Source organism: Parambassis ranga, chromosome 24 (assembly GCF_900634625.1).
Source record: "Parambassis ranga chromosome 24, fParRan2.1, whole genome shotgun sequence".
Lineage (NCBI taxonomy): Eukaryota > Metazoa > Chordata > Actinopteri > Ambassidae > Parambassis > Parambassis ranga.
Window position 1 is genome coordinate 16,062,469 of NC_041043.1, and position 15,149 is coordinate 16,077,617.

Genomic DNA, 15,149 nt, shown 5'->3' on the forward strand with positions numbered 1-15,149 from the left:
TTCAGGAGATAAAAAAACTTCCAGGCACTTGTGGAAAGCGTGCAGAGGTTTAGTGCAGTCGGGCTGAGATTGTGTGGGACGCACAGTAACACACCTTTTCTGCTGAGCTATTACACTTTCAGACACTTTGATCTGTTCTTTCTACGCCGTGACTTTTTGTTTACTGTGTACAGTGTGTTGTTTTTGACATTTTAAGCCTATTAAAACCTGTGTGAATTTTTTTTGATTGATCTTTTTTTTTTTACTTACAAATCTCATTTGTACAGAACATACTTGCATTGTTTTCATGTATGGAAGTCAGAAATAGTTTTGATGTTTGCGAGTTCAACATGTTTTTACTTCTCACATTCAACATGTGATGTGAACGTTTGTCTGCTTACCTTGGTTTGACTGACCTGTACATGTGTTTATGAGCAGACAGGCTGAGCAATGAGCACCTGCTGAGATATTTAGCCAATGTAGAAGCCGAGCACTGACATCACAGCAGAAACAGTCTTTCTGTGCGGTTACCTGGTTGCTTCAGAAGCTGAGGGACAATTTTTCAGTTTAGGTTTTTTAGCTATAACACCATAGAAAATGTGGTTTGCTGCATAAGACAAACATCTAGCTGAGCTTTAAGCCAGCGTTTGCCATGCGGGTATAGGTCAGCAGGCGGTCCAGGCTCTGCGATAGGAAGCTGCATGTGGGTGTTAATTGGGTGACTGTTTGTTCTGGCAGTTACTGTGAACATGACTAAAGTCCTGGATGGTTGGTGCTGCTGTGGATGCATCTTACAGAGGAAGCTACAAACTGTTGGCGCGCACATCACAGTGTGTTCGATGTTTTGACACCACGATGAGACGCATGATGCCTCAGTCATGGCGTGTCTGCTGCTTCTACAGTGTTTGTATGTGCGTGTGTGTGAGCGAGAGTGTGTGTGTGTGTGTGTGTGGTTGAAAATGTTTCTGCATGTCCATATGTGTGTGCTAATGTGCGTAAGTGCACATTGTGTCGATTGCCTGCATCATCTGCTGTGCCACCGGAGGAGGGAAACTCACTGTTGAGCTGACATAAGGCGACTGAGACAAGTGTGTGTGTGTGTGTGTGTGTGTGAGAGAGAGAGAGAGAGAGAGAGAGAGCGAGCGAGAGAGAGATGGAGAAAAGTGAGAGGGGTGTGTAGGAGGGGAAACCAGGGATACTCTTACACATTAATCTGTTAGCAGGGAGGTTGATAGTGTTCATTTATCTTGTGTAGGATAGTGAGTGTGTGTGTGTGTGTGTGTGTGTGTGTGTGTGTGTGTGTGTGTGTGTGTGTGTGTGTGTGTGTGTGTGTGTGTGTGTGAATGTGAGTGAGGGGGTTTGCTGTTATGTGATTATCTGTTAACTCAGTTAGTGTGTAGCTCTGGCTCTCTGAAGCACTTGGCAGGGGGAGATGATAGCACCCCATGCTCTGTTAGGATTGAAAATAAAAACGAAAAACTGCAGTGAAATCCTTGAGTGAAGCCACCGAGGGTTTGTATTCTTAGAAACACATTCTACTGCAGGTGCTTCCTACACCTTGGCTCTCACCCCAAGAGAAAGCAGCTTGGCTCGAATTCAACAAGGTGGTGTGACAGAAATTTATAGAAAGAGCACTAAAGAAAGTAAGAAAGTAAATGTGACATAGTACCTCAGAAGTCTGCAGATGTTTGACTGTGAATTGTTTGTGTTTGCATGTACAGCTATAGCAATGAAAAAAAAAAGTGCCCCTACACCGAGCCCTGAAAACAGAACAGAAAAACAAAGAAAGATTCCCAGTCTGAGCGACTGCAGAGATGACACCGCAGGTGGAGAGAGGAGGCTCCAGGTCTGTTATTTTCACAGTTGGGCATCGATAACCTAAAGATTAGAGAGGGGAGCTCTTGACCTGAAGATGCTAGGTTCTCTCAGGATTGGGGACGAGCTACTGCCAAATGGAGGAGTTTATGTATCTTGGGGTTCTGTTCACAAGTGAGGGGATAAAGGGAGGGGGACTTTGACAGGTGGATTGGGGTGGTGTCCTACTTCAGTCTGTTGTGGTAAAGGCTCACAGGGTGGCTGGTCTCTTCCTTAGAGATAGGGTGAGGAGCTTGGTGAGCCAGGAGGAGCGTGGTTTAGAGTCAACGCTCCTTCACACTAATGTGTTCAGAGCAGTTCAAACCAGGAGGAGGCCATGGGGCTACCCTGGACATGATGGTGGGATCTTATTTCTCAGCTGGCCTAAAAACACCTTAGAATTCCCCCAAGAGAGCTGGATGAAGTGGCTGGGCTAGAAGGGAGTGGATGGGGAGAGGTGTCCTTGCTGCCCATGTGATACTGACCCCAAAATTAGTTTTAGCAGCCTTTGCTTTTTCAAAAAATTCCAAGAAATACAAAAAGACAGAAGACATATTCCTCCTTCCTCTATATGCTGTATTTCCCCTGCACTATCTTCTGCCCAGAATGTCTGATTCCCTTCATTGAGCTATGAAGTCGATAGTGAAGGTATAAAAACATGCAGAAAATGTCTAGAGCTGGCAGAGTCAGCTTGTGTGCTTTGTATGACCTGCCAGATTTTGCTTATAAAGAACCAGGAAACTCTGAATTCAAGGCTACATAACCAAAAAATGTTGTTCTGACAAAGCTTCCACTGGACGTTTGTATCTTCAGACACTGTAGGCCGAGCTGCTGTATGTAGTTGTGTTCCCCGTACCTCTGTTGTAGCATGGATGCATCATAGACCACCATGTTTTGGAAAATGGAAGATTGCAAAGCCTCTTTTTTTAAAAGGAAAAAACACAATTTATAATTTGTTTCTGATTATTTTAGCAAGGAAAGCAGGTAGTCCAGGTTGTTAAGCTCTGTCACTATCTCAGGTGTGAAGGCATAACAGCAGAGAAATGAGAATAGAGCTACAAACGGCTTGAGGAAAGATAGTGAGAGAGATGCGAGGAAGTGTGAAGAGAATGAGGAAGAAAAGTCAAGAGGAGATTAGGGCAAGGAAAAGATGAGGAGGAGAGGATGGAGGAGATGGGGGAGATGCCACAAGCTGCTGAGAGGAGAGATAATTGCCACATGCAGAGCTTGAGAGGCTGTGTGTGTGTGTGTGTGTGTGTGTGTGTATAAACCACTCCACTTCAGCGCTCTGCTATTATCTCGGTGAACAGGGGAACCTCCCTCCGTCTGCTCTCCGACAGACAGTCTATAAGTCCAACAGCCGCTTCGCTGCAGGGATTAGATCCAAGCACCAAGACAATGGGCTGATACAGTACAGGGAGGAAAAGTGTCTACACAATAATGCACAGCGGGTTGATACGGCAGCAAGGAAATGTTTTTAATGGCAGACAAAACCAAAACAGAGGAAAGGGTTGTTCAGTAGAAGATAAAGGGCATGGAAGTACCTGTGTGTCTCTCCTCATGTTTACATTCTGAGTGTAAAATATATTTTGCTTCACTGACAGCGTGCAGATCGGAGCTAGACTCGAGCTTCTTATCTGGGCTCCGCAGCAGATTATGTTAACTGTTTAAATTTTGCCTTTATTTTTGTCCTGGAATCACTGATTGAGTTGGTGAATTTTATTTCAGCAAATGAGCTGATGCCGCTTTTCTCCCCCCCTTCTTTTATTCTTTCACTGGGATAATGAGCAATGCAGCAGAGACAGGTGTACCACGCTTCTTTGACACCAGCGCTGCCTTTTATCACACCTGGTTTCTTGCTTTGTTTATCTCATACACCCAATATACATCTGGAGAGCTATTGCCAGTGTCAGTTTGTGATTTCTAAAGTTTTGTTTAGCTTCATGAAGTACATTTGAAAGTTCATATTCACTAATAAGCAAGTGAGAAATTCACCACATACCCCATTCACACTGGGGAAAAAAACGTGGCTTAAGCAGGCTTCTGCCGCATCCAGATCAATCCAGATGTGTTTTTTTCTGAGTGTGAACACCTCGAATCCGGCTGTATCCAGTTTGATTTCATTTTTGGCTTTTGATTGGCTCAAATGTGGCTCAGGTGTGAACGCAAATGTGGCGAGCGAATCCGGCTAGCGACATGCTACTTCCGGTTAGCGATGTGCTACTTCCGGTTCACGGGGCGCGACACGGGACAAAAAACCACATGACACATGTGCACACGCAGTCCTACCGCGGCGTGAACGGACTCTGTATATTACGAGGCGCCACCTAGTGGTTTGGAGGACCGCAAACATGCTGGATGAAGCCGGATTGAGTGCGGACACGAGTGTGTGCTAGCCAGATTTGAAAATAGGTCTGAACGCATCCAGCTTAAAGGCTGTCTGGGCTCAATCCTACTCTAGCTGGAATGACTTTCTCCAGTGTGAACGGGGCCAAGTGGTACCTGTGGACACAGACCCATAATACTTTACTGCTATGTTCAATGCAGTAACTAAATCTGGCTGTTTATGTACTGTTTATTCCTCCAACAATGTTCTCTCTGAGTTGTCATTAATGTGGATGGTGTAAGCTGTACATACATATTATTTATGACATAGCCAGTAACGCATCCTTGCAGCACTGAAACACAAGCAAACTGTCTGCTTAGGATGGAGGATGTAGAAGGTGTTGGTGAGAAAAATGGTTTTCAATTGCGGTAAATGTCACCACTTTGAAGCTGTGACATTAAAATAGTGTTCGAATTATCATCCTTTCTTTCCTCTGAACGCTGAACAACACAGCGCCCTGCACACGTTGTGGGGTCACAGACGTGATAATGCTCCAGTGTTTCATGGTCGCTGCTCCAAAATGGAGGCATTGTGCACACAACCAGCGTCAGTGCCCTGAAACGGTCCACTCAGTCAGTGACTAATTACTTGATCAGACTTTGACCTAGTGATCCTTGAACACTTATCACTAACTAGATTGTGCAGTTATTCCCTAACGCTTTACGTGTGTGTGTGTGTGTTTGTGTCAGCAAAGTGCGACTGTGTGTGCGTGCTGGCGTCAGTGTCCTTTCACACTCACACACGCCACTTAGTCATATTTCCATGAATCACAACATGCAGCTAAACATTAATCACTGTATTAGCTCTGCTGCCTCCCACGCTAACACTCTTCATCCTTCTCAGATCACAAGCCCTGAAAACACACACACACACACACACACACAAAAAGCAAAAAGCAATCTTCTGAACTCTGACACTGGATTTTATTTCCCCTCGTCAGGCTCGATTATTTGATTACCTGCTCCAGTGATGAACGATCACACAGTCTGCTGTAAAAGCAGATGGAGGGAACATGAAACAAGCACGAGGCCCAGATTTTCTGTAAACTCATGAACCACAACAAAAAAGCAGGTGACCTCCAAAAACTTTAAAGGCCAATTACTGCATGACGTTGTTTACTCCATAAATACTAGGGATGTCCCGATCAGGTTTTTTTGCCCTCGAGTCCGAGTCATTTGATTTTGAGTATCTGCTGATACCGAGTCCTGATCCGATACTTTCAAGATTCTGTATAAATGCGGCAAATAGCAAGTCTGTCCTGATCGGGAGGCAACATCCGATTCCGATCGAGTCTGAAATCACGTAATCGGGCCCGATTTCCGATCACGTGATCGGATCGGGACATCCCTAATAAATACGATGATTTGCAAAAGATGTCTAGACGTTCCGATCGGAAATGAGTCAGTTTCTCCCCAGGTGAGACGAAGTCTTATTTTCTGGCATCAGTTGTCCACATCTCAGAGTTTTATGTTTTTGATTAAAATAGATCTGTTGCTGTTTACCTGACAGCTGTTTCTCTGCTTTGGAGCACATCTTTCCGTGTCAGAGCCAGAAATGTCGTGAGGAAACGCCCATAAAACGACAACTACAAGGCAACTACAAACAATATAGTATAGTGTATGTGTTGTTGTTATACTACTCCCCCTAGTATAACTTGTATGTGCCGTGTATGGAGCCTCGTTCAGTCTCATAGCTGCTGGACTTCAGCCTCCCCTTCACAGGACTGCATTAACACAATCCTTTCATTTGTTGCACATTCACATCCAACAACACAAAGTCCTTGGATATTGCATGAGTCCACTTTTAATTGTTATCCTCCAACTCATTAATATTTTGAGATTGTGGCATCATCCTGCCATATGGACCTTATTAGTTTTCAGAAGTATTGTGTAATTAGTAAACCATTGTTAGTGGATTGCAGCGCAGTGAAGCAGTGATTAGCACTGTCACCCCATAGAAAGAAGGTCTCTGCTGGCCGGCTGGGGCTGTGTGCACATTGTCCCCATACCTGTGTTGGTTTTCTCTAGGTATTCTGGTTAATTAGAGGTGGGAGTGCAATGGCTTTGTTCTCCCTTGTGTTGGTGGTGACCTACCCAGGGTGTACCACGCTTCTTGCTCATTGACAGTTGGGATAGGCTCCAGCCCCTTCAGGATCCTGAGCACCCCCCAGACCTTATACAGGAGAAAGCAGGCTATTATTAGGGGTCGCTGGTAAAAATAAATAAGGTATATGAAAGCTGCTTTGGATAAAAGCTTCAAATGAATGTCACACACTTTCAGCTCATCTTAAATTCTGGGTATTTTTAGAGGCACATTGTACAGATGCACGCTGTAATGGACCTCTTTCACTCAGCTTTTCTTTAGCGTCAAGGTTATTTTATTTTCCTGGTGCACTCGCAGACACACAAAGTGTGAATTTGGTTTAAATCGGCATACTGCTTCTGTCAACCTCACAAACATTCACAGATTCCTGCAGCCACGTCTGAGTGAACTAAATAAGACAGGTATAAAAATCCTCCCATCGTACTTTCATGTAAACCTGGAAGAAATCGTCAAGTTTTAAAGCGCTCTGTGGGAAACATGGCAGCAGAGCTGAAGTCAGATTGTTAGAGGAGCTTTCAAACCCTGGCAAGACTGAAGGGGTTTGATAAGAGGGGTAGTGCACGCTTTCTGACACGCTTCACAGGAACTGGATCATCCCAAAAGCGAGCACACCATCAGAAGATCAATACATGTAGAGAAAGAGAAGTAACTCCTCTCAGTTTGCTCAACAAAGAACATGAAAAGTTTGAGACTGGTTTGATAATAGTGATGTTTTTTAGGGGCAGTAAAACACTTGTGATGATTCTAGAGTCTCGTGCAGAATCTTATGTCCTTTTTCGAGTGTGAACTCTCATCCAGGAAGTTTCCCTGTCAGAAAACACACTCATCTTCCTGCTGTTTACACAGAATTTAACTAACAGCTCAAACCATGGCAGAAAGCTCTCTGTGAGGCGAGGAAATCCCCTTGGTGTATTGTGGGTAATCTGCTGATGTGGAACCTGAGCTGCGAAGCACCCCGGTGCTCTACAACGGCGCAGAGTGACAGTGACGCTAAGCGGCTTTACCATAGCTAGCGCCTCAGCTAACCGCCCCGTTCTGCCTTTCGAGACATGTTGGAACCATCACAGAGCAGACGGCATTACATCTGGATCTGATACCTGATCAGATTTGCTTGATTGTTGTTTGTGTTGCAGAGCTTGTCCTTTTTTCTTCATCTTCTCTCCTGTATTTCTTTGATTTGTTGATGAGGTGTTACAGGGAACATTGTGAGAAGTGTTCGAAACATGAGGCAGAGCTGCTCGCTGAAATAGACTGAGACGAAGCCCTGATGTCTCATTGATTTCACCTCTTAAATCCACTTTCAGTTGAGCAGGCGAGATGTAGAGGAAGGGGAGGAGGCAGATTAAAGGCAGAGTTTTTAAGTCCTCTTATACTTCAGGCATGGGTAGTGAAACTTAAAGAGGCAGTCCAGGCTGCAACGCCTGCAACACGCAGGTATTGATGTTGTGTTTTGCATTGCTGAGTCCATTGTGTTGTTTTAGTGTTTCATGTCTCACGGTGGAAACAGACAAAGCAGGCTGGAGAAAAGAGGGGATGCTACAAAAGAAGAGTATAAAAGCACATAGAGGCTCCGGATGATGATATCCCGTGAAACATACATGAAAAGATACATCTTCAGCTTTGAAAGGTGAATTACAATCAGCTGGTCTTCTGGGAGGAGGGGCCGCAAGAACACACAGCTTTGCACACAAATCAGTTGTCGGACGGTATGTGTTGCCTAGAGGATCAAACTGTATCCTAACACATTTCACACAGCTACAAGTAACTGTGCTGATTATGAAACAAGAACACATCAGTTATCAGCTGACCTCTTTTTTAAGTTTTTATTAAATACGTTCATTTAACCTGGTTCTTAATAATAACTGACTTCTATACCGTCTATGATGCGGCTATAAATAAAACTGTGTAATAGCAGTGGAGAGTGTGTGTGTGTGTCAGAGGTTGTGGCAGTCATTGATTGGTCCAGTCACATATTGATCCAGCTTCATCGATTAACTGGTGTAAGTGCCTGTCAACCATCCTGTCACCGCCAGTGCTCACAAGATTGCTGTTACATCCACTTCTTTTTGTCCTTGTGTGTGTGTGTGTGTGTGTGTGTGTGTGTGTGTGTGTGTGTGTGTGTGTGTGTGTGCGTGGAGTAGTAGCAGTACTGATCCTCTTCTTTTTTTTTCCGTTATCCTTTCTTTACTCTTCTTCCTCCTCCTCCTCCTCCTCCTCCTCCATCTTCTCTGGTTTCTGCTTCAGGCCATATTTAAATTGAGCTGGACCCAGAGAACAGTCAATACTGCCTCGTCCCTGCAGGTGTGTGTGTGTGTGTGTGTGTGTTCTGTGCGTGCTGAGATTTTGTAAAATCGAAAGTTAGAGGCGGTGAGAAAAAAAGTGAGGGCAGGACTGTCGGCTCAAAGCAGGTTTTTATCAGATTTTTTACCATCAAGTTTATGACCATCATGTGAAAATGTGTTTAAATACCTAAACCTACCTATGATACCTATGTTATACCGTGAAACGTATGAATCCTCAGTTTTTGCATGGCGCACAACCTTTCCCTCACACAAGTAAAAAGGGAAAGACGAGTGAGAGTGAGAAATGTCCATGGATTCATTATATTGTAGCTTATTCTGATGCATGCTGCTCTGAGTCTCGTCCTCTCCTCTTCTGCTGTGTACACTCTGAAACTCTCATGTATTTTCCAGTTTGTAGGTTTGTCCTTTTAGCCAAATTCATGGATGTAAAGAGGGCTCCTGATTTCACCCAAAATCCAACAAAAAAGAGATACACGTAATTGTTTATGTCAAATACACCATAGACAAAGAGAAGCAGCGTGCGTTCTCCTCACGTGTGCAGTGCAGGGTTACTGCTGATGATCCCTCAAACAGCTGGATGTAACCTCATCGCAGAAGCCCTCCCACAGCTTCTTCTTCTTCACCGTCAACACACAAAACCTCAACACAATCGCACACAAACGCATCATCAGCCTCCCCTACTGAGCTGTTGATAATTACAAGTAAAAAAACCCACCTACACACACACACAGACACACACACAGCCGGAGAAGGAGCGTGTCTGGCTGCTGCTGCTGCTGGGCTTCTGAGCAGCATGCAGGAAAAAAATCAGGCTGATCGACCAATTAAACATTACACAGATATAATTAATAACTGTGTTAGAGACTGAAGTATAAAAAAAGAGCTAATTAAGATAATTAGATGAATAATTAATAAATGAACAAGAAAGTGAACACAATGAACACAGGTGACAGGGCGGGAGTTCAACACCCAGAATGCACCGTGCTCAAAACAAGCCAGCTGCCCCCGTCTGGTACCAGGCAGCTCTGCAGACTGTGGGTGGCCTCTGCTTTCTACTCATGTCTAATTCCTCCTACTTAAATCTGGCATTAAGTTACAAAGTCTATGGTTTAATTTGTAGTTTGATTAGCATTACACTAGGTCAGACAGATTATGCATTGCGCACTGACACACAGAGAAACATGGATCCACCAGGTGTGCTCATTTTTTCTGGTAGAGGCCCAACACTGAGTTTCTTTGTGGCCCAAACCATGTTCAGACAGAATATAGTTGAAAGTTTCTGGTTCAGTTCAGTTTTTGTTTTTCATAAAGTGACCTTGTTTGTTGCAGCCTCACAGTTAATAATGGCGACACATAATCTCTGTTCCCATCAGTCCCAGGGTCCAAACCGCTAATCTTTGGATCTCAACCTTGACTTGTCCACCCTGCGAAACAGAAACAAGTCCTCTCCAAGTCTGTTGAGCTTTTGCTGCCGCTGCACTATTCAGCCACACACACACACACACACACACTCACACACACACACACATAAAACACTCCCTGGATGTTGAGTTGGCCGGTCTGTGACAATTACAGAATTTCAGCCTGAATTTGTTTCCTCCTCCTCGCTTTTGTCAAACAACTACAATATGTTCCAGTTCAGCATGATGAAGTGAAGAAGCCTGAACAGGCTCATACAAATCCTGGCTTACACCCACACACACACACACACACACACAAACACACACACACACAGAGCCAAGCCTGCCCTAAGCAGGATTACCGTTAAATAACCTATTAAATTCCCAGCATTTGTATAGCTTCCCAAAATGTCTTTGCCACACTTGTATATTTTTTACAGCTCTCGTAAAGTCTAAAATTTTGAAATCTTAACTGTATGTGTGGCTACTGCACAAAGAGACACTGAAAGAAACTAAAACATAAAAAAGTAAAAAAGCAACCTTCACTTTTAAGTGCTTGAATAAACAAACAGACACAAAGGAGGAGAAAACACAGAGAGGGACTGGCAGGGTTTGAAGTGATCAATAATGACAGCTGAGGAATACCCAGAATGCAGATGGATCATCGTGGCCGCTAACGTCGGAGGTCGACCGTTCATCAGCTCAAATCGAGCGCGGTGAAATATATAGATGTTCTAGCCGAGTGAAACATCGCCTCACATTACATTACATTTAACTGACTGGCTTTTAAGTGGCTCGCCCGGCCATGAAGACTTTGTCAAACACACGTTAACACCTACAGAAGGGTGTCGAAACAAAAGGCAGCCAGCTGTTGTTTTAAGTGTTTAAAGTGTTTTTCTTTTGAATAAAACAACAGAAAAAAGTTCAGACAAAAACATGAAACTAAAGCAGTCTGTGGAGAGGTGGACAGTGGTGATTATGTGGCCTTAGACTTTCACGCAGGACGTTTGTCTCTTTGTTGGGCAGTTGTATTTTCCCCTCATTTTCTAGCTAACGTTTTGCATAGCTACGGACTTGGTATTCTAACCACTACTGACGCGTTCCTGGCAAGGATAGGATAGGTTTGAATGAAAAAAGATGAATTATTTGTAATCAACTCAGCACACTGAGGCTTAAGAACATACATCCAAGTAATCAAGTATAAAAAGTAGAGGGCGACTGATTTATCGGGCCGATATTTGCTATTTTTTACTATATCGGCATGGATTTTGGCCGATGCCGATATTTTAAAAAATAGCAAATATCGGCCCGATATTTATATAAATATAAATTTAAAGTCAGACACTAACTATCATCAGTGAATAATTTTACACATTTTTATATTAATGTTGTGCAGTACACAAAATTCAGTTTTGAAACATGGTTCAAGTTAGTGATCAATAAATGATGGTGTTAAGTTTAAAAGTGTTGTGCACCCACTTATTATTAGCGTGACATTTTAGCAGCAAATAAAGGCGAAATCAAGATATCGACACTAAAAATCGGCCAAAAAAAATCGGCAGCACTTATCGGCCATCAGCTGACCCTGACCTCTAAACATCGATAACAACACTAAACATCGGTTATAGAAAAACCAATATCGGTCGATCTCTAATAAAAAGTATTATAAGTGTTGCACATCTGCAAGATAATCCAAAAAATGTTTTAGGTTGAAACAAATGAGGCTGAAATGTGAGTCCCGAGCAGCTCTGAGGGGCCGTCTGATGGCGACTGTACCCAATCAGACGCTGATCATTTGCAGCCAGAGGCGGGCAGGTCAGGACAGTCTGGCAGGCGTGGAGGAGAACTGGCTCAGACTGCCTCTGGCACATACAGTATCAGTCCGCCTCCGCTCTGATCCATTCAGAAACTCCGAGATCAGCATTACCCACAGAGCTGACCAGGGATCAGTGCTCAGCACGTTTACCTTCATGTTCTGGACAGTTGTTGCTCATGCAGATTTATCAGGGTAAACAGAACCCCAGCTTCCAGCTTCAAGCCCCTGCAGGAACATTTAGTGACGATAACACATGAATGAAAATTGGTATTTCTCATTACAGCCACTGATGTGCTGTGTGCACAATTGCTTTAGTGATGTTTTTATGTAACACTAATCCCATCCAGACAGAACTGCAGCATCGTTTAATCCCATTTGGTTGGACATGGTGATTAACACAATTACTGAAGTCCGTCTGGATTACAAGACAGAAAAAAAAACACTCAGCGGAGGGATAGAACTGCATCACTGTGCAGCTTAGATTAAATCAGATCAGATTAGTGTTGATTTGATTTAACTTTATGCTCTCTGTGCCGTCCGTTAAACACAACCCACAAATAAAAGATGCTACTGTTCTTTTTCACAGTGACTGTATACAATTTATTTATATGCACAATCATCATCTAAATGTCTTCCAGAAAGCATGCACTACTTTTAGTGGATGATCTGTAACCTTTGAGTGATAAATCCAAAGTTACTCCATTCAGCACAGCAGTCACATGACACAGAATCAGTGAGTATTTGGCTGATCTGCAGGCTTTCTACTGCTGATGTGCATTGAGATGATTTGTATGGATCGCAGAAATGAAAATAGTTAAAACATCTCTATCATATTTTCCACTTTTTGTAATGCCTGTGTGTAAAAATATCATATTTGTGTCATATGTGTCATATATAGGGATTTTGGTTTATTGACACTTCATCAATATCCAATGTTCAAATGAAAGAAATTACTTTTTCTTTTTGTCTTTCTAACCGTGTTATTCTGTCTGATTAGATTTTTCCTGATTAGCATCATTTAGCAATGTTCTTCTTTTTCTACATTGAAAAATAGTTGGTCAATAGAAATGGTCATCACCCAGAAATATGACAGGAAAAGGTCATAATACCTTTCCCTTCACATTACGCTATTCTATAAATTCATGGACTGTAATTTTCTGAATTAGACTGAAAGGAGGCTGAGTGCCAGAGAGAGACAGAACGAAGAAGTAATCAAAGTTTAATGGAGGGAGGAGAGAAAGGGAGAGATGGATCAACTGATTTCTCATCATGACAGCCTCATCACACGACGATGTGTGTGCGAGAGAGAAAGGTAGAAAAGAGAGAAAGGAAATGTATTCTGTCGGGTTCTTCAAGCTGTTGCATCGTTATCCTGCGAGGCGGTGTGCTGCCTGTCCGTTGTCTTCTTCTCTCCGGTCTCATCTGCTCTGCTGTCCAGCCAACTAATGAAACAGTCCATGCAAATAGTTTGGGTTAATAGAGCGAGGGACAGGAGAGGGGAGAGGCTGAGGAGAGATTCCTCCTCCCATCAGGAGGAAGATGCTGCTGCTGCTGCTGCTGCTTTCAGAGCAGAGCAGATTTTCGTTACTACTATCATCCATCAGAGATTACCAGTTGTTTAAGGGAATAAAAACAAACCTTGTAGCAATAATCAGTGTACAAAAAGTCCTCTAAACAGGCAGGCGTAAAGTGAAGATGCAGAAATCACATCAGGTTTTCCATGCACACATTTTGACTGTATCCAGACGTGTGTGTGTGTGTGTGTGTGTGTGTGTGTGTGTGTGTGTTGGTGAGGCGGCCTCTCCAGTCTCGAGTATCTCAACAACTGTTAGACTGTAACTGATAAATTGACATGATTTTTTATGACACTTGTTGGTCCCTGGAGGATAGACTGTAGTAAATCTCTGGCTTCTATCAGCACTACAACAGTGAAATGTAAATTAGTATCATGTCTAAGCAGTCCATCTCTTTTGTCTGCAGATGTAGAGACTCAGTGGTCTAGTATCAGCAGAGAGTTGACTTAACCCTCATGCACTGTTCGGGACATTTTTGTCCTCTGAGAGTAATTATTCTGTTTATTTTGGCCATAACTTTGTCAATATGTCAGCAAATTGAATAATTTTTGCTCAACAAGCTTAATTTTACATAAATTTTGTTAATATGAAATTTTACCCCCTTTCATGTTGTTCGGGACAAAAACGTCCCCTAACTTTAACGGTTTTAAAAATATATCAGATAAATATTTTTTTTTAATTTGTTTTGCATAGACCTTTTAATTAACTTCAGTTCTGATCAACAGTAGTGAAAAAATCATTTTCCCCCAGGATTTTAACCCTTTAATCACCAATTTCATAAGGGGTGAAAATGAGCCTTTTTGTGTGTTTTTTCCGTTTATTTGCACCACCCCTTATGAAATTGGTGATTAAAGGGTTAAAATCCTGGGGGAAAATGATTTTTTTCACTACTGTTGATCAGAACTGAAGTTAATTAAAAGGTGTATGCAAAAAAAATTTCCAAAAAATATTTATCTGATATATTTTATCTTGATAGTTATCTTTGAGCCTTGTTGCCTCAAGTGGTTACAAATCTCACCTCATCTTGTCATTTGGTTTTTGAGCACCATGCTGCTCAGTTTTCAGCCTACATGCTCACTAATGGTGCCTGTGTTTGCATTTTTTGTTAGCTAAAACCTAGAGATGTGTTATAAACATCCACTTTCTATTTTAAAAAAATAGGCCTGTACACAAGACAAGTGAGATATGATTTCTTAGGCTGAACAGGTGTAAAATACATTGTGTCAAAGTTTTAACACTGTATGAAATATAAAGAGAGAAGGCTTGTAGGTGCACATCAGACAGACTGAGTCACATTCCGCTGCCAGAGAAAACAGCTTCTCATCTTACTGGAGGACATGCTGTCACACCCCTAACATAGCTCCAACACGCACATACGACGAGGAGCAGGATGCAGCCTAAAATAGCTGTCAGCCTGCTGGATGCAGACAGACGCACACCGGTCTGCACTGTGGGTCCGAGCAGCAGCGCTGACATTCAGACTGACGGCTGCACCGACGGTTCAGCAGGTGTTCACTGTGGCTTTTTGAATTCATCTCTGTCAACTCATTTTAGAAACGTGTGTGTGTAAACGGAGCCATTGTAACGCTGCGTATTCTTCAACAATCAGTCAATACTATAAAGGCTCCTCCTGGCCTTTTATTGGTGTGGAGGCACCGTTATCACACACGGTTATCGTCCTCCTTATGATTCATGTGAGTATATGTGTTTCTAAATCGACAATTAATCGCTGCT

At 42.9% G+C, this 15,149-nt stretch overlaps 1 protein-coding gene across 1 annotated transcript in view; it reads left to right on the forward strand.

The window, feature by feature from the left end:
* Nucleotides 1–15,149, forward strand: part of galnt14 (UDP-N-acetyl-alpha-D-galactosamine:polypeptide N-acetylgalactosaminyltransferase 14 (GalNAc-T14)) — a 111,270-nt gene that overhangs the window by 22,776 nt on the left and 73,345 nt on the right. The gene's annotated exons all lie outside the window — the stretch shown is intronic.